Raw genomic sequence first — 26,142 nt, 5'->3', positions numbered from 1 at the left:
ATTAAGGAAGATGGCTTTCATTTGTTCCATGACCTGTTGCATGTCCTTTTTAAGAATGGCGTATTGCCTTTTTGTCGTATTGCCTGTTGCATGTCCTTTTTAAGAATGGCGTAATGCGAACAACGGAGCCCACAGCCTCCGATGCATGCTGCACCGTCTGGCTGCCAAGTCAGTAAACTGCGTGCATGCGCACTTCTTCGAGAGCGCTTGAGAGTGTGGCCCACTTTTATGGGAAATGCTTGATCAAGAAGCGACGCCAGTTCTTTATTTTGAGGAGACTTTTCACGCTGTGTCGTCACTGAGCAGGATGATCGTTGAAGGGCATCATGCTAGCTGCAATCAGCCTGCTGCGGCTTGGCGCACCAATGTACTAGATAACATGATTCTCAGTGACGACAGAGCATAAATAGACGCCTTAAAATAAACACCGGCGTCACTTCTTTATCAAGCATTTCCCCTAACAGTAGGCCGCACACTGAAACGCTCTGAAAGAACTACGCATGCGCGCAGTTTCTTGACAGTGCAGCCAGACGGTGCGGCATGCGTCGTAGGCTGTGTGCTCCGTTGTTCGCATTTCTTTTCAACTGTGTTATCCTTTGATCCTAGTCACGGCACCATTTTGTTAAAGAACCGAGGCGAGGGCCGCGGGACGTGAGTGGTTCTTTTTAATGGCGGATGGAACTCTACAATGATGGTGATACTAGACAGCAGCTGCCAGTGGCCACCTCTTCTTCCTTTGAAAGATTTTCAACACTTAGCATCACCTGGACAGGCTAGAACCAGCTAGGTGCCGATCAGCTCCGCTGTGTCTGTCGCCTTGCACCTTTAGTTAAAGCTACGCCCGAGTGAACGCAGCGCGCATGGGTTTCGAAGGAAGCAAGCGTTCGTTTCGTTATTTCATCTTAGCATTCCAAAATGATTTCTGCCTTCGTACTCTGCATTCTAAGTGTGTTTTGTTTCTAGCTTTTCTATTTACCGTCTACGTCATGTCTTGATGGATATTATTTCCTTCACGTATAGACAAGAGCATCTGGTTCCGTCCCCGGTACAGTGGAAGGCGCGGAGGAGAATCTTCGTTAAGGCGATGGCCTTTTTTTGACAATGAGAACCATCCAGGACCAAGAGGTCGGCACAGGTATTTTAACTCGACGCCCTTCACGGGAAGTGGATGAGAAGAGAAACATTGAGTTTTGATAAGTGGCGCAGCTGTACGTCCAGTATGAGGACGGTGCCACCGAAGCAACGAGGCGAGAATTCACTGCGGCCCGACCAACCATTGTATGGCGTAGATGAAGTGAACGAATTGTGTAATGGCGAATGATTCTTAGACGGTATTCAAAACATCTCCTGAAAATGATATCAGATGAAGGTGCAAAACGTTTATACGCAAGTTAAAATGCGGTGTTTGAGAAGAGAATACCACTTCAGAGCAACATTCGGGGTAAATAATTTTATGTCCAAAATATCGTAATCTTCTTTAACAACGTACAAGTTTGCGTCGAGGAACGTGCCCGTCGAGCAGGCGACGCTTCAAAATTCCTGCCGACTTGTCGAAATGGTTCAGGTGCTAATTAGCAGTCGTGGAGGTTCCGCCGTGATACTTAAACAAGTAGGACTCATGCGGAGCATCCTCACGAACTCATTGTTGTCCCACGTCGACAGTCGGATCCTGCGAAATCAACATACATAAATGATTGAACGTTCAGCGGTGTATCTTTATTGATGCGTAAACATCTCGACGGGGACTGGAAACACGGTCCCAGGCGCGGGTCTTAGTGTGGTTTCCTTTTTAAAGACTATAATATTTTTTCGGCTACTTGAAACCGAAAATTTTTTGTCTGCCTATCTGTACCTCGATTCAGCCGCCCGGCAAAAAGTGCCCGAATTTAGAAACGAGAAGTTCATATCCAAATACCTTTTCAGAACACTCAATCTGGTGCCATACATCATATTTGTCAATATTATCACGAAGTCAAAGACGACACAGTCGTCTTCAAATAAAAACAAGTTTATTGGAGCGAACTTGTGGTCCCCTAACGACTCAACAAGTACACAGGCGGCGAAGCAGCAGTCAACAAAGGACGTGCGTTAGCGAGCGTCGGCGATGCGGATGCCACGGCGTCTGCACTGCAGGCTTTTATCTTTCGGCGTAATTTTTTTCTTGAAGATGCGATTTACGTCCAGAACATTGTAGATCAAAGAAGATTGTTCCAGGCCAGTGACGTTAGTGCGAAACGCTCTCTTTTTAGGAGACATTTACTTGGCAGGGGCAGCAAAATTCTATCGTTTTTGACGGCATTTACAGCGAAGTGAGCCGATACACGACCAGTTTTTTACCGGGACTACACTGGCTACACACTCCGTTTTGCAATGTCTATCAGTGGCGGGAGTCGTGGGACCTGTAGAGACGGCACAGAGGCAGGTGGCTCCCCGGGAGTCTACTTGGCTTCATTCTGACAACGTCAACACCGGTGCAAAGGCAGCTGTCTCTTTTCTTGAAGGGAGAGCTGCCTCTCTGCATGCCGCTCTATCGGCACTGCCCTTCTGGACTGTTGTGTCCCTTGGTGTTGATGATTTGAGTCTGCTTTGAGGAGCGACACAAAATTGTTGCCGCCTTCCCCCTTCTATTGCATACAAGATAGTTATCATTCACACTTCTTGGAAGGCTCGGGGGAGGCGGTTGCTAAGAATACCTCGTCAATACAATTGATCATAATCCGACAGAGTACTGTGATGCCCTACGTCATTGCTGCTTGTGCTGTGCTCTCTCTTTGTTCATCGCAGTGGGGAAAAGAGGCCCGCTCTAGGCTATTTGGGAATATGGAAGCGCCTTCTTTTCCGTGACACGTACGAACGAGAGACTCGACTCGAACAGCTCCCGTTATGCTTGATAATTTAGTGAGCCATAGATGGGGAATGTGGGCAAAAATTTGTGCCGTCGATGCATCCCCACGGGGCGAAAGATGAACAGAGCGCGAGTGTGTGGAGAGGAAGAAAGCAAGGAATACGTTTTTTCAGGAGGACGTGAAGCCGAACGTCGAGACGGTGGCAAATTGGCTGCGGTGGGGCTGCGCATATAGAACTTTTCTCCGCCAGACGCGTCTGTCATTGAGCCTCCCTACACGACCCGTCACCACTTGCGCGCGTTGTATATTTCAGTGTTATGCTAGCGTAGGGCTGATATGACGCCAAAACAGCGTGGTATGGGAATGACTGAGAAACGCTGATTCCTGCCGACAACAAAGGAGATACAGGCTTCTTTTGTTGCCGTTCTAGATTGATTGATTGTGGGGTTTAACGGGCGAAGCTTCACGGGCGGTGAGGAGCGCCGTAGTGGAGCGCTCCGGATTAATTTCTACCAACTGGGGATCTTTAACGTGTGCCGAAATCTCGAACACACTGGCGTTTTTGCGTTTCGCTTCCATCAGAGTAACGGCCGCCGCGAACGGGAATCCAACCGGAATCCTCGTGCTCAGCAGCAGAACGCCGTAGCCACTAAGCCACCGCGGAGGATTTGTTGCCGTTCGAAAGCCGCCCCTCATGCGAGTAGGCGTGCCCACTGAACCTGTTCGAACAGAACTACAGAACAGAAGAAAAACAGAAACCACGGGTGTCCGACGAGTGTACGGGAAACGCTGTAGTGCGTGTTGTTAAAGAGAACCTGCAGCATTTCAACTTTTTTCAAAATCCTAAATGCTTGCCGAACGTAGTCAAACAACACATTTAGTACTTAGAGAGGTGGTCACAAATGACCTTATCCAAGAATTACTGCTATGTGCGGATCAGATAACTTAGAAACTTTCTGAAGAGATTTTTCTCCATTTCCCGGTCTTGGCGTTCTTCGTCCCCTGGAGTTACGTCATTACAGCGGTGTAGCGGGTATTGGCCGGCTTTCATTCAGTTACAGCAATGAACGCATTCGATAGCCACTTGGAAAAGAAAGCCACAAAAGCAATGAAGAAACGGAAGGCGTATCCGATGCAATGAGCAAGTCATTCAGGACTGCTCTGTGCTGGCGATAACTATAGCTGCTTTCGCAGTGCTTCCAGACGCGAAGGAAAGAGTGAAAGTGTTTATCCGAAGCGTTGTACAGTACCTTTAACCCCGGACCACGGCGAGTGCGTCGGGCCGGTCCTATTGTTTGCGAGAGAAAGTGAACAGGTGCTAGCACATCCCAAAAGGTCCAACAGGAGTTATTCCATTTTTTAAAATCATCACGACCCTTGAAGCGCTAGGGGTGAAGCAGGAGCAGTGCAGTGCTTTGCTCAGAGAAACTATGGACAGGCGCCTACCTCACGATCTCGTACTTTGGTAGTGTAAGCGGAAGGGAGCCTGAGGAAATTGAAAATCGTAGCACATTTTATGCACTTCTAGACTTCCTGCAGACAGAAGTTAGAGCAGAGACGATGTGACAGAAATTGCATCGGATGGGTTAAGGCACCAGCAGAAACATCCCGGAAAAGCGCGACGCCAGTACTTAACATCAGCAGCCACCCTTACAACAGCTTCCGGAACGGACAAAAAATGCTGTTATGTCGGCAGTGTTGGAAAACACGCTCGAACTGCGTGTGACAAAATTTAACCATCGAGTAAAAAAAAGCCATACTCATACGAAGTGGGCGATCCTTTAAGTGTCGCAAAAAATTCTACCGAACCAAGGACACCTCGCAACGCGAGATTCCTGAGTTGTTAAAACTGCCACTTAGGCCGACATTTTACATTCCTGTTCGATCAGAAGAATACTAGTCCTACCGCGACCGATAGCCTGAAGTCATTTGCCCTGAAAGGAGTTCAAGTGACCAGCACTGTCGCACATGTCACCGGTACGGTTTGTTTGAAAACAGCGAATGTTGGGGCGGCACGTGGTTCCGCTGAGCCGGGGCGTATACGTTGCCTTCTAGACGGTGGCAGTCAGCGGATGTTGGTCACTGAGAGTTTAGCGAAGAATCTCCGTTGTAAGCTCATTGGAGAAGAGCCGATCATTATACAGACATTCGTTGAAGTGTCCTCGTCGAAGCAAACCCTGCGACGCGTGGCGCTGTGAATTACTTGCCGACACAACGACGAGGCTGTCTTACTCGAAGCCCTCGAGGTACCCAGGGTGGCGAGTTGGGGGAGTTGGTGTACTTGCATCTTGGGGAACAGCGCAAACTAACAGGGACACAAAAAGAAAGAAGTGGACAGGATTAGCGCTGACTTTCAACTCGATTTATTGGAAAAGACGTAACTACTTATACGTACACAGAATCCTACTCCCCCACCACGCCACGTGCCCACACCAGCCAATGACATACTATCAAGACCCAAAACACTCCACTGTTGACAACGCACATTTCTTAACATTTCTTAACACAGGAACACCTTATCGCGACGACCGCTCCAAATAACCAAATTCTTTTTCGTGCAGGACAACTGATGCTTCACTGATACAATCTCTCCCCCACTTTCTGATGTAGTATTATTCCATCAACTCTCTAGTACGCCTGTCTTTATGCTTAAACAGGATATCAGTCTCGCGGAAAAGCGGAATTGCATCGGTGCTCACACGTGCGGCAATGTTCGGCCAGACGTGCGTAATCATCTTTTTTAAGTTTGTTGCGATGCTCCAATATTCGAACGTTTAAGGAGCGACCTGTTTGACCAAACAGGTCGCTGCTTAAACGTTCGTCCCAGCCTGGCGAAGATTAAAATCGCCCAGCCTGGCGAAGATTGCGTGAGCACCCCTTCCGTAGCTCTGTATCAGAAAGAACTTGTGTACTTGAACATGCAATTTCGAGTTATCTTGGCATAGCAGATGCGCCTGTAGTTTGTTTGTGTTTTCCTTTTTCTTTTTCACGGATGTGACGTCATTGTATTCTTCCTTTATATTTCCACAAGCAATAAAATATTGCTCAGTTGATAGTCAGCGCTGTGTCCATAGGTCGGCGTACTCACTCGTGAGTACACTCATTTGTACTCATTTGTACTCAAACTCACGAGTGAGTACGATGATGATTGAGTACACACCCAGAAAAAAAAAGTGAGTATGATGACGAGTGAGTACAGGGGTAAGTCCACTACTCGCGAGTACAGTACTCATGAGTACACTACTCATGAGTATGAGTACTCATGAGTACAGCATTCATGAGTATGAGTACTTATGAGTTTGAGTACTCATCAGTACACAGTACTCATGAGTACACAGTACTCGTGAGTACCCAGTACTCGTGAGTACACAGTACTCATGAGTACAATACTCATGAATACTGGTTTTGCGAGCGCTTGCACTCTTGAGTACGTGCACTCGTGAGTACAGTACTGCAAACAAGTTTTATCACGAGCTCGAGTTTGGACGCGCGTGTACGAGTCGCAAACATTAGCAGTGCCACTGTGCAGCTTAACTGTCAAAGATGGCAAAATTAGACAACGAAAACTGCACCTCCCCCCTTTCCCGGTCCCTGTTTGGCGCTGTAAGCGTTTCGCGGCGGTCGCTTGCAAAGGGGTCACGGTGAAGAGGGGAAAACGAGGGGGTGAGGGCCCGGCGGGAAACGCGGCCGCAGTTGCTCTTCTCCTACAGCACTTGTTGACTGTCGCAGTTATTTTTGTTGACGCGGCCTGTGAACGCGTGGCGGCTTCATTGCGCGTGCTCCCTTCCAGTTGTTTTAGGGGAGAGGCGGTGGAGGCTGCTAACAATGCACGCACTAGACGTACTGAAATCCCTCTTTTTCGGTTTCCAGAAGTTTCCGTAGACGCATGTCGCGCTGTGTAGTCGTTTTGTGAGCCGAACCGCTCATTTCAACAGTCGCAGTTAATTTACGTAACTCGCGTCAAACCGACTACGTGGTTTGTAACGTTTGTCTCACCGAAATTGTCCGCACCATTTCGCTGTGAGTATTCAAGCGAAAATTTGGCTGATGTACGTGCGCCCATTTGGTTTTATTAGGTAGCCGTTTTGAAACATTTTGCTCAGGTTCGCAATATGGTCTCGTGTAGCGCCATTTACAAGTGAGCATATAGCCCCACCGTACAGGTGCGGCGGTGGAATTTGCCCCAGCAATGCAAATAAAATATCCGAGTGCACCTAAGCACGTTTGTGAGTTGTGAATCGGACATCATAATATCCAGTTGAACACGTGCGACGCCTTGTTTAGCCTCACATATTTTGTCGAAGAGCTCTGGCATCCTGCCGCTGGAGGAGCGTTTTGCTTTCTAATGGCTTTACTTTGGAGTGGCCACCCCATTCGCCGCTTCTCGTTTATACCACCGTGTAATGACGACGCTGACGATGATGGTGAATTTCGGTGGTTGTTATTCTCCTACCTTCAGTACTGTTTACAGGCGGGCGCCCACCCCTCGCTAGCAGCTACTGTCGAGTTTAAGCTCGCACTGTGGGAGGCCTCGTGAAGGAATCGTTTTCAAGTGATGAACGCCAACGCCAGACGCCGGGATCGTCGCTTAAGCTCACGTCTTGGAACATCTCGTAAAACATGTGGATTGCACATAACGACGCCACCGCTTTTTTAAATGCAGAGCATTTCTTTACCTCACGATGTCAGCCGGCGTTGGCGTGCCTCGGCGTCCGCAACAGCCGCAACAGGTGCGCCCTCTCCCCCACTCCTCTCCCGCATCACGCTACCCTCCTCGCTCTCAACAGCAGGTCCGCACCCCTCCCCCTACACTATATAAAAAAATACTTACCGGCGCCTGGTTTTGATTCCACGACCCTGCGGGCGGAACGCAAGGTACAAGGTGCTCTACCCACTGCGCCACAATGCCGACACAGAATGGAAGGCTACGAACGCGCCTTATATCCTTGACTCATTCAAACTACGTCAAGAAGCTGTTAATACAACGCATTCACTACCTGTGGGTGGAACGCGAGGTACATGGTGCTCTTCCCACTGCGCCACAAAACCGACACAGAATGAAAGGCTACGAATGCGTGTTATATCCTTGAGTCATTCAAACTACGTCAAGAAGCTGCTGATACAACGCATTCACTACCACCAACTCCCCAAACACTAAACGTTAACGCAATACACCCACCCCCTATGCGACGCATTTACTCGAGTCCCCCTCGCGGGGAGATGGGCCCTTTTTTATCGATCGCTGTCACCTTCATCCGCACTTGTCGAGATAAGAGCTGCAGATTTCCACGGTGCAACCAACCAACCAACACGGCAATACAGTGACGTCAGTGCAAGCTATCACGCCTCCGAAAAACGCGTCTGCAAACTTTGTTCTCGAGTGCACGAAGCCCGGCAGCGCAGTTCGACACTACTGGAACGGCTGCCAAGCACCGGCAGCAACTGGGTGCCCTGCGGTCCTCGACCTATGCCTCGACTGCGAGCGATACCCTCTCCACGCCCCCCTCCCCCCCCCCCCCCGAACACACACACGCACACTGTTGGGACTGGGCCATGCCTGCTCAGTCCTGTTGCGACGTTGCCCTGCTCAGTCCGCCATCGACGCGGCGCAGAGCAGAGCGATGAAGTTGTCGAGCCGACGGTGATTTTAAGCTGCATTTATATACACTATATACAAAGGTAGCAAGAGTGTTACATGGCTCGCACAAAGGCGATAGCACTTCTCAACTCAGTGCCTCCAATGAAATGCCGCTGCACAGCCGCTGCTTCAGGGCTGGTTTTATACCCCCGGGGTTCCGCCGCAGCCGCGTGCAATTCAAATCTTTCCAATCAGGACTATCACTGCCCGCAGTTTGAAAGCAAAGTGATTGCGTCAGCCGAGCCACGACAAGAAAGGGAAGGCGACTCAGCGGCGCCGTCTCCAGGGTCTGCATGTCTTTTTCGGGCCGGTCGTCCCAGGCATGATTTGGTGCGGCCGTCTCGATGGGAAAAAGAAAGTAGACTCGGCGGCGCTGTGTGCCGCCAAGCGGCGGCACGTCTGCCGCGAGCTGTTTGACCGAGGCGCGAATCGGGCCCAACGTCGGCGCGTCGCTAGGCGCAGCAAATTTGTGTCGGGCGCTCTGGTTAACCGCACACATACGCACACAAAAATTAGTGATTAAGGTCAGACCCATGGGGGAGAGAGAGAGAGAGAATTATTTAATGAGACCGAAGGACCCGTGGGGGTTTTGACCGTGCTGTTAACGGAAATAGACACAACGACGCGTAGCGCCCCCGTCCTGTCCCTTTCTCGCGGCGGAACCTCCCTGTTTGGCTTTTCGCGCGGTAGGCGGTTTTCATCTTTCTGTTTATCTGTTACTTTGCGGGCTGGCGGCGCTTGCGAGGGATACGGTTGCGCAATGTTCGCAGAATGCGGAACAGTGGCGGCAGCGTCTCTTTCCAGCTGGTTTTAAAGACGATAGCCTTTCTTTGGCCACTTGAGCGGGACAATGTTGGCCTGTCAGTCTGTCTGTCTGTGTCTGTCATAAAGATAATTTATTATTGCAACTTAATATCACTCCCCGCTGTATACATGGGAGCTACTGGGGTCACCGTTAAGTAGCTTTACGTACATAATGTGCCCTCTCTACAACTGGCCAACTGCCCCGCGATTCAGCCGCTCGGCCAAAAGTTAAAAGAATCCTTAATCGAGGGCTTCATATCGGCAAATTATTCCCTCGCTACTAAAGCTGGTACCATGCTTCCTATTTATCAGCTTTGTTCAACAAAAATAAAACATTAGGGATATTTGAACCCAGACATAAATACGAAAGTGATATGAAAGTGAACGTCTCTGGCTACAACCCCGCGCGCTTCGAAGACACATGGAGTTTCGGGAGTTCTTATTTACAGTCATGAATTATACACGGAACCGTAGCCATACAAGCTTGGCTAACAGCCGTGCGCTTTTTGACGCTACCGGCGTCGACAGTGCATTATTTATATGTATAGTGGAGCACACAACGACTAAAACGTTGCCGCGCTTTCGAGTTATTACGGGAACTGTACGTCATGAAAGTAAGAAAAAAAAATAAACACCAGAGCACGGCGTCAGAAATGCATCTGAAGGGCGATATTTTTTTCCCTCTTCGCTGAGCCGCTTCGCTGGCGCGCCGGCACCGGGAGCGCGAGCGTGAAAGTAAAAAGAAAGAGTGTGCAACCGGCGGCACAAGGCGGCGAAAAATCCGCTTTTTTGTTTGTTTTGCTGACCTCGGTTAACCCACGCCATCGACCAATGAGAGGCATCCCATTGCCTGTTGCCCTCAGCTCGTTTCCTGGCACCGTGATAGCATCCCTGGAGAGAAAGAAAGAAGCGACGCGCCACCCTGACGCCTTTCCCTGCGTCCCGATACACACGACGGACCGAGTCCGTGGTCCAATCGGTCACGTGATGAGACGTCATGGTCCGCCGCGGTCCGATCCAAAGCAGAGCGCATCCACACGGCGGGCCAGCTGAGCGGACCGCGAATGGCCGACCGTCTGAACTCACAAGCCAGAAGGTTGAACACAGGCGCCGTTTGGCCGCGACAACATGTTGTAACGCACAAGCCTGCACGAAACCTTTCATCCTCACAATAACGGCCACCCGCATGCAAGCCGGGCGGGCGTGCTCACGCAGCCGCCGCCTTCGTTCGCATGAAGGCGACACGACGAGCGGCGACGGCGGGGCGATCCGGGCTGCGTACGGCTCGTCACCGCTCGCTGGAACCGAACTCTTCCCTAAATTGAGGTCCACATGCGTGAAACAAAGTGATAATCATAGCTAACATCGCACTAGTAAGAGTCATAGGACTCGCAAGAAAAAGCGCGAATGAAGTATGCGTCGTGATTGTAAACCTAGCCCGTCGCTTACCAACCCCGGGTGATTGACAGGCTCCTTCGAGCGCTTCGAAACAGCCGCGCTGCCCGCGCTGTTCTGTATTGGCGCAACTGGATGCGGCTCCGCCCACGCGACGCGGCCGCTGTCAGACCACGCTGTTTGATGTCGCGGTCCGCCGTCGAGACTGCGGACCGTAAAGCCTCGGCGAATATTTGGACCGCGAAGGCCGCGGTCCTGCGCGGTCCAACGGCGGTCCGCGCGAACTGGTGACGTCCTATCACGTGATGCGCGGACCGCGGTCCAAACAATCGTTTTGGTCCGCCGTGTGGATCGGCGAACACGCAAGCCTTAGCCAAGAGGTAAACACATCAGGGAGGGAGTACTTGTGGCGGTTGCGCCGTGAAACTTGCAACTTCGCGCTGTGTAGCGCGAGGTATTGCAGTGTCGCCCGTTCCTCTTTCGCCCGTTCCTCTTTCGTGCTGGCCCGGCGCCGGTCCACGCAACCAACGACATCGCATCCGGAGTTTTAGATATGGCCCCGACAAGCGAGCAAGACGCACGGCGCCCGAAATGCACCATACGTGCCGAACGACCGCACACCAATTATAGGGGAGTTTCCTAGATAAAACGAGACGCACAGCGCACGAAACGCACCAGAGGTGAAGAACGACATCCAACTTGAACCAGTCGAGCTGACCACGGCGAACGAAATGCACAGCGCACGGAACGCCGCCAAGCCAGCATACACGGAAAAAAACTGCTACTCGCGACATCCTCCGCTCGCGCTGCTGCTATTGGCGGTGAGCGCGAACACAGGCGGCGCTGCGAAGCGCGCCTCCGTGACGTCAGCTTAGGGATTTTCGCATTTGTCGTCTGCTTCACTTAGGATCGCTCTCCCTGCTGTTTCTTTGCGCTCGGTCAACGTCTGATGCTTGTCCGCACCAGAATTGGCGTGTGGGCAACTTTTTATCATAATAATAGGCTTGAAATCGCATACACTAGCTCATATGGTGTCCATTAAAGTATAGTTTTGGATACCGCTACGGGAGAAACATTGCCGGCGCCACCCCATTTCTTGCGAAGCCGGTCCTGTGCGGAGCGCGAAGAGTCGGAGCTAGGCGTCAGCTTCTCATGTAAGCATTCGAACAAAAGGAACAGTCAAGTGCTAATAACCGACAACAGCGAAAATGGAAGACCAAAACAAATTCTAGGCCTCCAGGGCTGTCGGCTTTGGCAGAAGGCATCACGATTCCCGGTAATCATATGTAAGGTAAAACAGTTTTTGCAACCTTGCCGAACGATCGAACGCGTTTTGTCACGTCACTTTACGTTGTCAAGGCATGGAAGTTTGCCGACATGCACTATAGACTGCAAAAACTGTAGATTGAGTGCCAAATAACCCAGTGTGTATATACGCGCGTGCTGATTTTATACCAGGCATCTAACCAGTATGGAGGTTTATTGAGCAAAACGAGTCACGTCTTCGTTAAATTTATAGTAACACATATATGTTTGTTAAGACCTGGAGGGATATTTCGGAACATTTTGCACAGCCATATCTTCCCGATATTCGGATATGCGTTATAGAAAAACTGCACTCAAAAGGAGGAGGAGGAGTAAGGGGAGGAGGAGAAAACTTTGTTGAACATTTATTCGATCTGGTTAGTGGGCCGGGTCCTCAGTTCAGGACAAGAGAGTAGAAGTAATTTTCTTCATATCAGAGAACGCCATCCCGAGTAGAATAGGATTTGTTCTTCGCGCCTGGAAGGGTTGAAAAGCAACAAAGAGCTACCTGGAATGGAAGTCTTCTTCGGTTTCGAGTCTTGTAATATATGCAGGTATACTATTTATTACGTTAGTTAGCGAGTATATCATGCCTTCAACACCGTAATCATGTCATCATTGTTCGAGTTGAGAGTAAGTTCGTTATGATAACGATATAATTACGATAGAAATTCAGAGCACAAAACCCGCCTTCGAGTACTGTGGACCACGTTGTTTAGGGCGCGATCGCGGTGGCGTAGCACAAACCTTCTCAATGTATTTGCATGTGAATAAACAAAGCACGCTGCGGATATGCACCTTCTTGCACGCAGCCGTAATGAAAGCCAATTTGTGAAGAAGGGAATGTATGCCATACAAAACGAAGGAAATATCCACACGACCTTTGTGAGGCTCCCAAACATCCCGAAACCTCCTAATAAGAAGTTGGTGACAGCGCAGAAAAATTAATGCGTTGGGCAGAAAAAAAGCAAGAAACATTAATCCGATACAAGACAACAACGAAAGAAACAGAAGAAAGCCGCTTTATTTCCTGCTGTGCGATGAGCGTGTAGAGGCCGCTGCTTGGTACGTAGTATTAGACTGTTGAGTCTTCATAGGAGCATCTCAAAAATACTGCAGGGAAGCCTACGCATTTTGAATACTTATCGAGAAGCTCTGATCGCTGATCCTCGCGAATAAGCAAGAAAGGACGAGTTACACACGATCTTCTGACCGATACTCTGAAGAAAGTTGTTCTCTATCTCTTTGTGTGTTGCAAACTTGTGGGGGATACAGCTTCAACTTATTCAGATGCGTCAGAAGCTGGCAAAATAACTGAGTCGCTAGAAATACGCTTTTTAACGCACTACAGCAACGAAGCGGGCGATTTCTAGCCCAGGCACTGTTGCCCCTCACAACCGGAGTGTAGCAGACGACAGCGGCGCGAATCCCTAAGCCGACGTCAGAGCCAGGGGGCGCCACTCAAAGATCTCACCGCCGATCCCGACTTGGCCAGCGAATGTTACAACCTCAGAAATCACGTGGCCACAAGCAACAAAAGACCCAGCGCACGCGGTTCAACCCTACCGGAACGTACGAGCTCTCCGACACCCGCTCCTCCAGCCCGAGTCCAGCGGACGAACGACATAACACTCGTGCAGGTAGGTCCGTCAACGAGCAACGACACGGCCAGCGCATGCGGCATGTCCGAGCCAGAATGAACAAGATCCCCGGCATCCGCGCTCCGACCGAGACTCACACAATAAACACTATTTCGTACAAGAGGACGCAACCGCGAGCAAGCGGACTCGGGACGAACGGAGCCTGCTTGTATGGGAGAGATAGCGATTATAGCATTCTCGAAACAACGGGCAAAAGACGAGGGCTTGAGTGACGACACGGACACAGCAAAAACGACAACGAATGAACCCGGTCCAGACGAAGGCATCGAATGCCCTAACAATGAAGTCACGCTTGCGACGCCAAGGAATGTGGGACTGAACGGACTGCATGAACTACGCCCGTTTCCCCACCACAACGGTTTCACTTCCGAAACAACCACGGCAACTGCGAGCACGGAGCCGCAAAGACTTTGACCGATCAGCCATGCCACCCTACGAAAACGCCACGCTATCGCACACTAAACGAAAAGCCAATCGGCTCCCGCACCATACGCAACGCACACGTGAATTCAAGCAACGTCCTCAACACGCCGAACTATGCCATCCCTACACAGCGCAGCTCGCCACCGGACAAACCTGATGTCTACTCCCCCACATGCATCAAGCACGTGACGAGCTACACGCACACAATCGCCGACGGAAGCGGCGCGACTAACGCAACGCCGTAAACACTGTCAAGTTCAGGTCTGACGAAGTGAATCCCACGGCACACACACAATAAAAGAATGCAGATTTGAAATTCACCGAAGCTCAACGAGACGAACACCCTCTTAACGAAGTTTCTAGTATCCGGAACAACAAAAAACAAACGCCAGCATCGGGCATCTGTGAATAAGCGGACAGTGATCTGGATATGAACGGACGTTAATCTACGGAAACGCTTCATTGTGCCTGGGGGCAGGCACAATTCGGATTTGGAGCACGATTAGGAGAGTATCAGCGCGACCGGAAATGAAAACGGACGGCAAAAGCTGCCACCCGAAGGCACGCATAAACCCGCAGTTTACGGCCACGGCCGCACCAACAAGCCCCGAGCTCCCCTGAGCCCGATCCTGTGTTTTTCTAATCAATTAAACATTTTATTTTTTTCTATTTAGTCTTTCATTCGAGATACGACCTAGCTAGCAGTGCAGGTAAGTTGATTATTCGTGAGTAATACAAATTGAGTACTCATGAGTACAGATTGAGTACTCATGAGTGCAAAATGAGTAGTACTCATGATTGCAGAATGAGTAGTACTCATGATTGCAGAATGAGTAGTACTCATGAGTACAGAAGATTGAGTACTCATGAGTACAGATTGAGTACTCATGAGTACAGAGTGAGTACTCATGAGTACAGATTGAGTACGAATACTCGTGAGGACAAATGAGTTTGAGTACAAGTGAGTATGATTACAAATGAGTATTTGATGAGTGAGTACGAGTGATTTTGTGAACAGACGAGCTTTATGAGTCTGAGTTTGATTGAGTACAGCGTGAATAAAAAAAATTGTGATTGAGTTTGAGTGAGTTCTTTCTGTTTTGCCGACCTATGGCTGTGTCTGTGTCTTCTTCTTCGCTGTCATCGTTTAATGCGCTGTTTCCCAGTTTAAATATGAACCAACTAGCCCAAACACAAACTTTAGTTAGAACCTCGTAAAAACGAAGCAGTATCGGGGAAGCACATTACTTTGTTATATCCAATATTGAATGTAATAGAAGGAGTAAAAATTGGCTCTAAAAAATCGGCAATCAGGCTCGCGCAAACATTCTTGATACAAAAGAAATTCGCCCAAATCCACCCTGAGAATGTGCTTGAAAAGCAAAGCTGTAAACGACACCGGCAACGATTACCCATGCGACGTCCCTTAAATTCACTCACGTCACCCTACAAATGGTGAAACCAGAGTGAAGTAAAATGCACTTAACCACACCATTTATTACTTCAAAGAATTATTCTTGGTAAGGTTAAATCAATCATGATACATGAACGGTGTGGTTGGTTGAGTTGTACTGGTGTAGCACATGAGTGGAAACGTTTTTTGAAAAAATTAATGGCAGCTGAAAACCGGTGTTAGACGATCTCACTTCTCCATCCCTGCCGCCGCAGACCGAGGCGACGAAATCGGCGACCGAGACTGTGGAGGAGGACGAGAAGAAGAAGAAGGAGTAGGGGGATGGGATGAAGAAGGCAGTACTTGTATTCAGATTTCAGATTTCTGAACTGCCCAGAGTGCGGCCCAGGCGAGCGGTTCCTTCTTCACCGGAGCCCGTATGCAGTCCGCGCCGTCTCTGCTCTGTCCACCTACTGAAGCTGGGTAGGCAGGGATGCACTGGACCGCAGCATCTCCCATTGATCTTGTTGGGTAGTTGACGGAAAGAGAGGAGGCTGCTCAGGGCTGAAGTCGCACACCCCGAGTATGTGGCGGAGAGTTCCCATTACTGAGAAATATTTACATCCAGCGTCGTAGCGATTCGGATGCAATAAGTGAAAACGCGTGGGATGTGGGAAGGAGCCGGATTGTGCCGTAGGATAGTTTGTTTTTCTCTGGAACGGCCAGGGTAAGGCGAAGCTAGGGTCTGTCTCTGAAGGCGATAAAGCTGGGTTATGTCCCTGAACGAGACATGCTGGTGACTGTCCTCGTGCAGCTCCATAGAATGTGGGGTAAAGGCGAAGGCTTGTTGGTGGACGTATTTGTTGCCCTCCATGGAAGCGTGAGCGGGTGTCCCGATGAGCTGAATGGAACCGTTTTGGGAGTGGGCGTTTAGCACACGCACTGCACGTAGGGACACCCAACCCGAGTAGTAATTCCGTAGGCTTGTTGGGGATCGGTCACTACCTTCCGAACCCCTGGTTGAGTGAGAGCCAAGGTGATGGCTGCCTCTTCGGCTGCCATCATGTCTTGGGACTTGAGTGTGGCACACGCAAGGAGGTTGCTTCTGTAGGTAGCCACGATGATGGCGTAGTACTGCCCTCGATGTTGGCAGGCGTCAGTGTAGATAATTATATGATCCCCACCGAGGGTGGGGTTGAGCACTTGAGCCCCTGCTTGTCGGCGACGGTCGACCCTCGTCGTGTGAGGGGTTCATATTTCTAAGCAAAGGGGGCGTCTTTAGTTCTTGTCGCTAAGAGTGCGCGAGTACATCAAGCGGAGTGACATTCTGTGCTGTAAAACCAATCTGGTGAAGGATGCGGCGACCTACCGACTTTCTGCTCATTTGGAGCTTCTGGTTAGAAAGATGGCTTTCTATCAGCTCTTACACCGTGTTGTGGAGTCCCGCGCGAAGCAGCCTCTCTGTGGAACCACTCAGGGGAAGACCAAAGTCCTGCTCTACCGGCTTTCTAATCATTATATAAAACATCTTTATATCCTCCTTGCCGAGAAGAAGACAAGAGGTTGAAGTAAGTGATTCTCGAGAGGACAAAAGCTTGAAATAATTGAAAGGCATCAGATTCCTTGAGGCCTCGCTTGTCGGTGGCAACTCGCCTAATCATGTGTGTGATTTCATTGAGGCTGTGTTTGAGGCGCTGCAAGGATGCATAACTCTTGGTGTGGGCCTGGAGATGTAGGATCAGGATCTTGATGCTGGGGCTTGAAGTGATGGCCTGGCCATTAAGGAGTATTTGAATGTGTTCCTTGATGTGTCGTATGGCGTGAGGGCGGACGACAAGGAGCTGTGAAGTTTTACGTGAACACTGGAGGCCACAGTCTTTAGCACATTGGCGTACTAGAAGTGAGATGTCGTGCGTTGGTGTGAGCATCCTTAATTTTTGTAAATCCTAGCACACGCGCAAGGCGCGCACAGGGCCACTAAACGTGCCGTGGACGGACCGAACAGCGGCGTGTGAGGTCGCGTGACGCTATGACGTGTCACTCAGCGACGTGGCACTCAGGTCGCACTCAGGTAAAGTCTAGATGTGCTTGGTACGTGCACCACATGTCTACCCCGTCTCCGCGTGGGCTGGTAGCTAAATCTTGCTGTGTTGATTTGCGAGTCGTCATGGGAGAGAACCAGCCGCACGAACCTGCTTCGGCGCGTGCGTCTTGGTGGTATGTCATTATCACATCTGTTTTTGCGTCAAGTGGTAAATCGTTTTTTTGTTTCTTCGGGGTGTGAAGGACCCCTTTTTGCGCACTGTGTGTCAGGTGAAGTTGGCCAGAGCGCTCCCTGATTTTGTTGTAAGCAGCACATACTGGATTAGACGCATCTTTATTACGAACAATTGCCGCTTTTGCAGTTAAGAGTGGTCTGGCGCGAGTAGTCTAACTGGGGCCGACCCCGGTGAAGACTTCCAGGCCCCCATAACACGAATCCCCTCTTCGAATACGGACCTTGATTAGTAATCCCCTTCCTTCCATCCCTCTCCCCACTCTACGGCAAACGCCCTCCTTGCTCCAATAAAAAGACTCAATCAATCAATCAATCAATCAACGTCAGCTTCTTTTTCTTTTGGCGCAACGAAAGGCTACTTCCGTGAGGTTGTACACGCCACGATGTTTTTGCGTGCACGCTGCACGCTAGAGTACTTATCTAGTGTGACGCGTAAAAGATTGTATATTGACCTCGTTGATTCTGTACTTCCGGTTCCTTTGTATAGATCGCTGTACCGTGTAGGGCCAGGACAGGATGTGCTTAAGCGTGCGAAACGTATGGCGATTGGCCCATGGGTTAAGACGTTTTTCTTTAAACTTTACTTGGGCGTCCTTGATGTGAAATCGTCGTGGCTACATACAGAAGCAACCTCCTTGCGTGTGCCACACTCAAGACCCAAGACATAATGGCAGCCGAAGAGGCAGCCATCGCCTTGGCTCTCACTCAACCAGGGGTTCGGAAGGTAGTGACCGATCCCCAACAAGCCTACGGAATTACTACTCGGGTTGGGTGTCCCTACGTGCAGTGCGTGTGCTAAACGCCCACTCCCAAAACGGTTCCATTCAGCTCATCGGGACACCCGCTCACGCTTCCATGGAGGGCAACAAATACGTCCACCAACAAGCCTTCGCTTTTACCCCCAGTTCTATGTAGCTGCACGATGACAGTCACCCGCTTGTCTCCTTCAGGGTCATAACCAAACATTATCGCCTTCAGAGACAGACCCTACCTTCGCCTTACCCTGGCCGTTCCAGAGAAAAACAAACTTCCCTACGGCACAATCCGGCTCCTTCCCACACCCGACGCATTTTCACTTAATGCCTCCGAATCGCTACGACGCTGGATGTAAATATTTCTCAGTAGGAGGAACACTCCGCAACATAATCGGGGTGTGGACTTTAGCCCTGAGCACCCTCCTCTCTTTCCGTCGACTACCCAACAAGATCAATGGGGAGATGCTGCGGTCCAGTGCATCCCTGCCTACCCAGCTTCAGTAGGTGGACAGAGCAGAGACGGCGCGGACTGCATACGGGCTCCGGTGAAGAAGGAACCACTCCCCTGGGCCGCACTCTAGGCAGTTCAGAAATCTGAAATCTGAATACAAGTACTTCCTCGTCCTCCTCATCCCCCTACTTCTCCTTCTTGTTCTCGTCCTCCTCCACAGCCTCGGTCGCCGATCTCGTCGCCTCGGACTGCGGCGGCAGGGATGGAGAAGTGAGATCATCTAACACCGGTTTTGAGCTGGCGTAATTTTTTTCAAAAAAAGTTTCCACGCATGTGCTACATCTATACAACTCCACAAACCACAGTTCATGTATCGTGATTGATTTAACCTTCCCAAGAGTAATTCTTTGAAGTAATAAATGGTGTGGGTAAGTCCATTTTACTTCACTCTGGCTTCACCATTTGTAGAGCGACGTGAGTGAATTTAAGGGACGTCGCATGGGTAATCGTTGTCGGTGTCGTTTACAGCTTTGCTTTTCAAGCACATTGACAGGGTGGATTGGGGCGCATTTTTTCTGCTGGAAAGGTGATGACTAGCAGTTTTATCGTTGCAGTGTTTTGTTTCATGGTGCTTGTTTTGTTCTGATATATTGCAATAAAAATAGGGCTGGTAGCTAAATCGGTAAGACAACGGGCTCTCACTTTTCTATGCTATTAGTTCTAGGTTCGATTCTTGTCGGTGCCAGTATATTCTTTTATTTGTTCCCGCAGTTTTGTGTTGACACCAACGGTCGCTAATTAACACTTGGAGGGTAGAGGTAAAAAGCTTTGCTTTAAAATGCGTTATTCTAGGCTTCGAAACCACTATACACAATTAAGGTAATGTATGCGTGTCTCGTTGTGGCATTTCAAACTAAATAGACCGGAGCCTAAAAACGGGAAATAAAATCAATCAAATACATTTTTGTGGCGGACGACGAAAATTTTTGTAATTTGTTCAAACGAATAAAATAGGTTGTCTTATATTTCATTTTTTTGTCTTGTATTTTTATGCTAACTTCTGAGTTTTGAGTCCTTGCGCGTGCCAAATATTTCTAAGTTGCAGCCGATATTGCGGGGCTTTCACGGTTGCGGTTTTGTTGCAAAATTAATGCCCTTCCACTCTGTGAAGAAGGATGACCTGCAAAGCATCACCACCTTGACGGAGTGCACGAAACAAAACACGTGTGTTTGCAATTTGCGACCGAGCATACTTCCCAGCCAATTACCTGAATGAAATTTGGAACAAACCCGAGCTTTATCCTAGCGGCCAAACGTAGAGCTGTTTCTTTCCCTACCGCGTCGTAGGCATCATACCGTTTGTGTAACACGCAAACTCAATCCACTCCTCTGCAGATTACAGCGGACCGGTCTCATTGGGCTGGTTGATGGCCACAATGAACCGCCTGCCAACACATCGGACATGTCGTCAGTAAGGGTGTGAAACCTATATCTGTGAGTGCCCCGTCCCTTCCCTCTTCCGCACGACTCTCGCAATCGGTGCACGCATAAACCGGCAACCGGTCATGCTCGGGTGCTTAGAAGGGAAATATACTGCCGAACATGTCGCTCTGAAAACCCTTTCAGCTGGGCTAATACATATTGGCTCACGTCGGCGTTCAAGCGGGCCAGTTGCTGCTCAGCCGGGCGGGATGGGCAGCTACACGACCAGCCGGAACTTAAGGCGGCCACGGCGGCGGCAGCGGCTTTCCGTGGTTTTCGCGCCCATTCACGCTTGTGTTCGGGCTGACGCTTCTTATGTTTCCACTCTTCTTCCTCTAGGCGAGCGACATGCGTCAGTCCCATAGCGAGTTAACACCTCGAGGGCTTGGACCTCTATACTAGTGGACACACACGTGGGTGTCTCTTTTGCTGCCCTGTCGTACGCATCTCATTGTCTGTGCAATACACCCACCCAGACCCAAACCGCTCAATTGCGGAAGACACCTGACCGTGCGCATTTAGCCATGAGACTGCCAAGTTTAAATCTCCCACCACCACAACGGGTATGCCATCGGTAGCGGCATTCAGCCCTGCTTTGCGTGCCTTTCAACTTCAACCCTTGCACGCCTAAACCAGCAACGAGGGATAGGCGCCTAATTAGGCGTGAAATACACTGGCGAATGCAGAGAGAAAGACTTTATATGCCACCAGAATAAGATTATTATTCTTCCTCCAGAGGAATTATGACCAGCTGGTCAACGAGGGCTGCCGACGCGACAATGTTGCTCCGAGTGGCTTTGAAGCTAAACAATAATAATGTGTTCACACCGGCATTCCGACGGGGCAAGTTGCTTTCAACCGGCAGGGGCGCGCTGCTAGTGGGCGAGGTGAAATTTGATGCGGCAATGACCGCGGGTACATTCTCAGTGCTTTAGAGCGTCTTTACACCCATTCGCGCTGGTGTTGAATCTCCGAAAACGTCTTATAACGGCGCTACGGACGTGGTCATCCGACTGCGTTAATTGTGAAAGAGGCATCAGTGGGGGCGAGGTGAATAATCGTTGTTATAACCGTTGTAAAAGAGGGGTCCGCGGTGGTGAGGAGGAGCACCGGAGCTGCGCCGAGTGAATCCGTCTCACCGGAATGAAAACTAAGGGGGGAGGGGGGGGGGTTATGGAGACATCGCAAGCCACCCTCGTAGCTTCCGATGTCTCCATTCCCTGATGAAAATGGACGTTGAGTTTTAAAAGACCGCCTATTGTGTTTGTATAGAGTCAATAAAAAGTCAATTAAAACTCGTCGCTTAGAGACTGTGCTCGTTAGAAAGTCACTAAACGTTTTATTGCATAAACTCAACCATCATTTTATTGCCGTCAAGACAATGAATTTTAACACACTTCATAATGCGTTTATATAAAGTGAACCAAACCGCCAATCTTAAAAACTGCGGCCAATATAAAATCAATTTACGTTTTTCTGCAAAAATGTAACATGCATTTTATTGCCTTCACCATAATGTGTTTTAACAGACTCTGCATTGTCTATCTATGGGGTCAATCGAACTCCTAATGTGTAGACTCTGGTCATTAGACAGGCAATAAACTTTTTATTAGTAACACGCAGCAAGCATGCTATTGCCTTAATTATGCTGAGTTTCAATAGACTCTGTATTGCGTTTCTATGGCCCACCCATGAAGGTCGCTACTTTATATGTGCATATATGTGGGGTGCTATTGCGCCGCCTGCCCCGCCGCATCAACCGGGATCGCGCGATGGACATCCCATCACTTCGCCTTGGAAGTTGGGAGCACTTGGGAGCGATGGCGCCTGGGGTAACGGACATCACCGCCGGGCAGTCCGAGCCCCTACAAAAGTACTGTGTTAAATCTTGCCAGAAAACGTGACCCACAGGCAACAGGATGTTACGACTATACTCAATAAGAATTTTATAGAAAGCTAATTGAGATATATTTAATAAAACTCGCTAGAAATTATATTCAGACTTAGCTCATATGCAGCGGGTTGTGATGACGGCGCAATAAGACTTTTATAGAAATATAATTGAGGTAAATTTAATAAAAAACAGCAACTGTATTTAAAGCTGACTCACATGCAACACAATGTTAGGACCATACTGAATAATAATTTTAAGAAAGCTAGTTCAGGCCAATTTAATAAAAACTCATCAAAAATTCTATTCAAACTTTGTTTACATGCAACAAGATGTTACGACTATGCGCAATAAGAATTTTATAAGAAACTAATTACCTTACATTCAATAAAAATCCGTCAGACACTGTATTCAATCCTGACTCACAGGTATCAGACTGTTGCGACTATACTCAGTAAGAATTGCATAAAAATCTTATTGATTTTTAAAAAATAAAACGCCCATAAGAAACTCACAAGAAGCTACATTCAGAACCGATAAGATCTATTGACCCGGCTCTATAGACTTTTAATTAAAACGCGGTGTCCAATTTGTAATGGAAACTCAGTAGAAGTATTCTATAAAATGTTGACAAAATGTCTACAGTATTCTTTTGAGCAATCTCTATCACAAGTTTATTAAATATCGGTAAACATTTTTATGAGGGTTATAATCTCCCGTCGAGCACCTGGCGGCGTCACATTGGGTACGGCAACGTTGTGTACTGCAGTTGTAGTCCGGTCGGCCGCACCATGAAAACCGCCATGAACACGACTAGGGCTCGAGTGGTAATCTGGTGGCGCAGTAAGCAAAATCCCCCTCGCGGTGGGCTTGGGCAAAGGGGTGCTGCGGCACTTTTACAAAGGAAGGCCGGGTGGGGAAGCATACGCAGGATTTTTACTTGGTAGGGCAGTGCCAACGTCTCTGTCGGTGTTTTCAATTCCTAATAGGCAAAAGGGTGCCGCGTGCGAACGTTATCGCGCATCGGAAATTCAGGCGGTTTTGAAGGTATACTGAAGGTCACGTTCAGTCGTTCTATCGCTGTCCCGTGTTCCGGTAATGATACGTTCCCGTGAACAAATACAATATAAAAGAATAGAATAGAATATGAAGGATGGATGGATGGATGGATGGATGGATGGATGGATGGATGGATGGATGGATGGATGGATGGATGGATGGATGGATGGATGGATGGATGGATGGATGGATGGATGGATGGATGGATGGATGGATGGATGGATGGATGCATGGATGGACGTTCCATGTAAAAATGCAGGCTTAGGCTTATTTGAAAGGGTGTACAAAGGGGATTTATTTCAGAAAGTTTAATATGAGTACTTCTTGTTTTAAGCGAGAAAATAATTTTTATATTAAGCACCCACCACGGCCCCAGACGGTGGGCCGGAAGTCCGCTTTACTGCAATGACACTTCCTGCGTGGCAGCGGAAGGTGGGGCGTCAGGGTTGGGCCGGCGCTTTTTGAGTTTTCACTCAGCTAGCTGCTCTAAAGGAGGACGGCTGGCTGGTACTGGTTTTCGGAGGGGTGTCATCGGCAGATAATTATATTGTACTCTTAAATAAATTCCGCAACGGTGCGTTCATGGAGGTCATACAGATTGTATCAGGAAATCGGCTGCTGGTCCGTCCTTGATGCATTTAAGAGTCTGCACTTTTCATCTTGGTCGCCGACGTGGGTTCTTTCCCCACTTGGAAATTCTCAGTGGCGGAGTAAGACATAGGCCCAGCATTGACAGTTGTAAGCGGTGATGGTACCAAGTTGTGAAAGGTGCGCGATCCTTTCAAAGAAATTGTCAAGTCAAACATTCTTGAGAGGTGTTTTTCCTGAAACATTTCATCTAGCACCCATTGCAGGGATATACCTTTAGTCTTGTTTTTCAGCCATTTCAGAAAAATGATGGGGTGTAAATATTTGCGCCTGGTAAGGTTGCTGAAGACTGGCTCTTGCTACCAGCGGCTTAACGGTGCCGCCAACCCCGTCGAAAGCGCTCTTTTCATGTGACGTTGCAAAAACGTTGCACTCAGGCAATAAACTGACTCATTTTCATCGCAGCACAAACTAGGCAATTTTTTTTGTTGTTGTACTGTGATGATGCCTCATTGGAAAAATAGTGAATTTTTCTGACAGCGTGGAATTCTTGTTTGCGAAGTTTTAATCCCTTAGCTTGAAATGTGGCCGCGGCCGCTGTCGTGTGGTCAAGAAAGTGCTAAAGGAAGGCAAGTGACTTTGCACAGTCCCGACAATTCTGAACGATGGTATGCCATCAATGGGTGTATCGTGGCTTGCGCATATTCCCAGTGGTACGATTGTGGAGCGCCTTGCTCGAGCAAGCTATAATTATCTGCGATGTCTAAAACAACAATGTGGCCCTCATTTTTTGTCTGGTTCTTATCTCTCGCAGGGACTTTGCTTGCTGTTTGCTTATTAGATGGTGGAACTTCAGATCTTTTACAGCTCCTAAAAACTGTTCCCAAAATGGAAGAATTTAAAACTATTTTCTCGAGTATGCAGCGAACACCTGCGATCCAGTTTTCAACATGGAAATCCTCAACTTTGTCCACATCTACAGCGCTCTCCAAAATGGTCAGCGGGGCATCTTTGCCGGGACACGCCGGTCAGCGACTGCAGATACAGTTGTCGCTGTTGCATACAATTGCTCACATCAGATCTTCTGTAGTTTGCCTGAAGCCTGCGGCATGAAGCATAGGTTTGAAGTTTTATGTGCTCTATGGACACGCAAACTGTGTGTGTGCCACTTCGGCCGGACAACGCTGTGTGGCGGGCGCGGCACTGTGATCGAAAAGAGCCCGCACTTCAAAAAGCAAGCTTTTTTTTTCAGTTCTCGTACATGTCTCTCAGGGTAAGTAAGAGCAATCACTTTTCGTGACGTCGTATTACGTCTTTTCTCCCGGGCACAGTGCACGAAACAGGATAGTCCTCACGAAATCTTCTGATTGATAATTTTGCTTCTGCGCTGATGGGGAGTCTTGCATTTATGAAGCCCGTCTTTGATTCTAACCCGCATAGCTTCGCCCGCCTGTTGGTCGGAAGCGTGCAGCAAGTTAGTAGAACGTTTGTAAAAAAGTATTCCCCAAGCAAGTTATACTTACGCTCGTAATTCAAAGAACTATGTGAAAGAACTACAAAAGATTAACAACACTATTTGTTTCCGGCACGGCTGAAGGCATGAGAATGCATGTGAAATCACATATACCAACCGGCAGCATCGCAAGAAACCAACGAAACATGCGCTGGATTGACCTGCGCTGACGCCCACCTCTCCGCTGTCGCGCAGGAAGTGTCATTGCAGTGAAGCGGACGTACGGCCCGCCGTCTGCGGCCGTGGTGGGGGCTCAATAGAAAAATTAATTTCTCGCTTAAATAAAAAAAAGTACTTCTAATAAACTTTATAAAATAAATCCCCTTTGTACACCCTTTCAAATGAGCCCAATCCTGTATTTCTACATGGATCGTCACACAGTGCGATGAACGTCTGAACATGGACAATTTCGCAAATTTTTCAAAGTTTACGTCTTTATCGCGCTGAAGCTACCCGCTCCCCGGCTCCCATATTTTTCTTCCGCACTTATCGTCAAGAATATAAACAAAGTATGCAGCTGCATTGTCTCTACAAAAGTTTCAACAAGAAACGTCACTTTGCTTCCCCGCAAAGCTCATTTGAAACACACTAGAGATTGTAAATGCATTGTAGCCAGGAAGCGCACTTCTTTTTCTATCATCTGGAATTATTTCACTGCGG

The 26,142-nt window shown here is 48.9% G+C and overlaps 1 long non-coding RNA gene across 1 annotated transcript in view; it reads right to left on the bottom strand.

Moving 5' to 3' along the window:
- Positions 1–1,444: 1,444 nt before the first annotated feature.
- The window catches only part of LOC144167582 (uncharacterized), a 50,223-nt gene continuing 25,525 nt past the window's right edge, over positions 1,445–26,142 (bottom strand). The window contains exon 3 of the long non-coding RNA XR_013322037.1: positions 1,445–1,669. This is a non-coding gene — a long non-coding RNA (uncharacterized LOC144167582). The remainder of the gene's footprint in view (positions 1,670–26,142) is intronic.

The sequence above is a fragment of the Haemaphysalis longicornis genome, unplaced genomic scaffold, assembly GCF_048455015.1.
Source record: "Haemaphysalis longicornis isolate Haplotype H1 unplaced genomic scaffold, Haemaphysalis longicornis Haplotype H1 scaffold_1, whole genome shotgun sequence".
NCBI classification, from domain to species: domain Eukaryota; kingdom Metazoa; phylum Arthropoda; class Arachnida; order Ixodida; family Ixodidae; genus Haemaphysalis; species Haemaphysalis longicornis.
The sequence above is the reverse complement of the archived record's forward strand: the minus strand, read 5'-3'. Positions and strand labels throughout refer to the sequence as shown.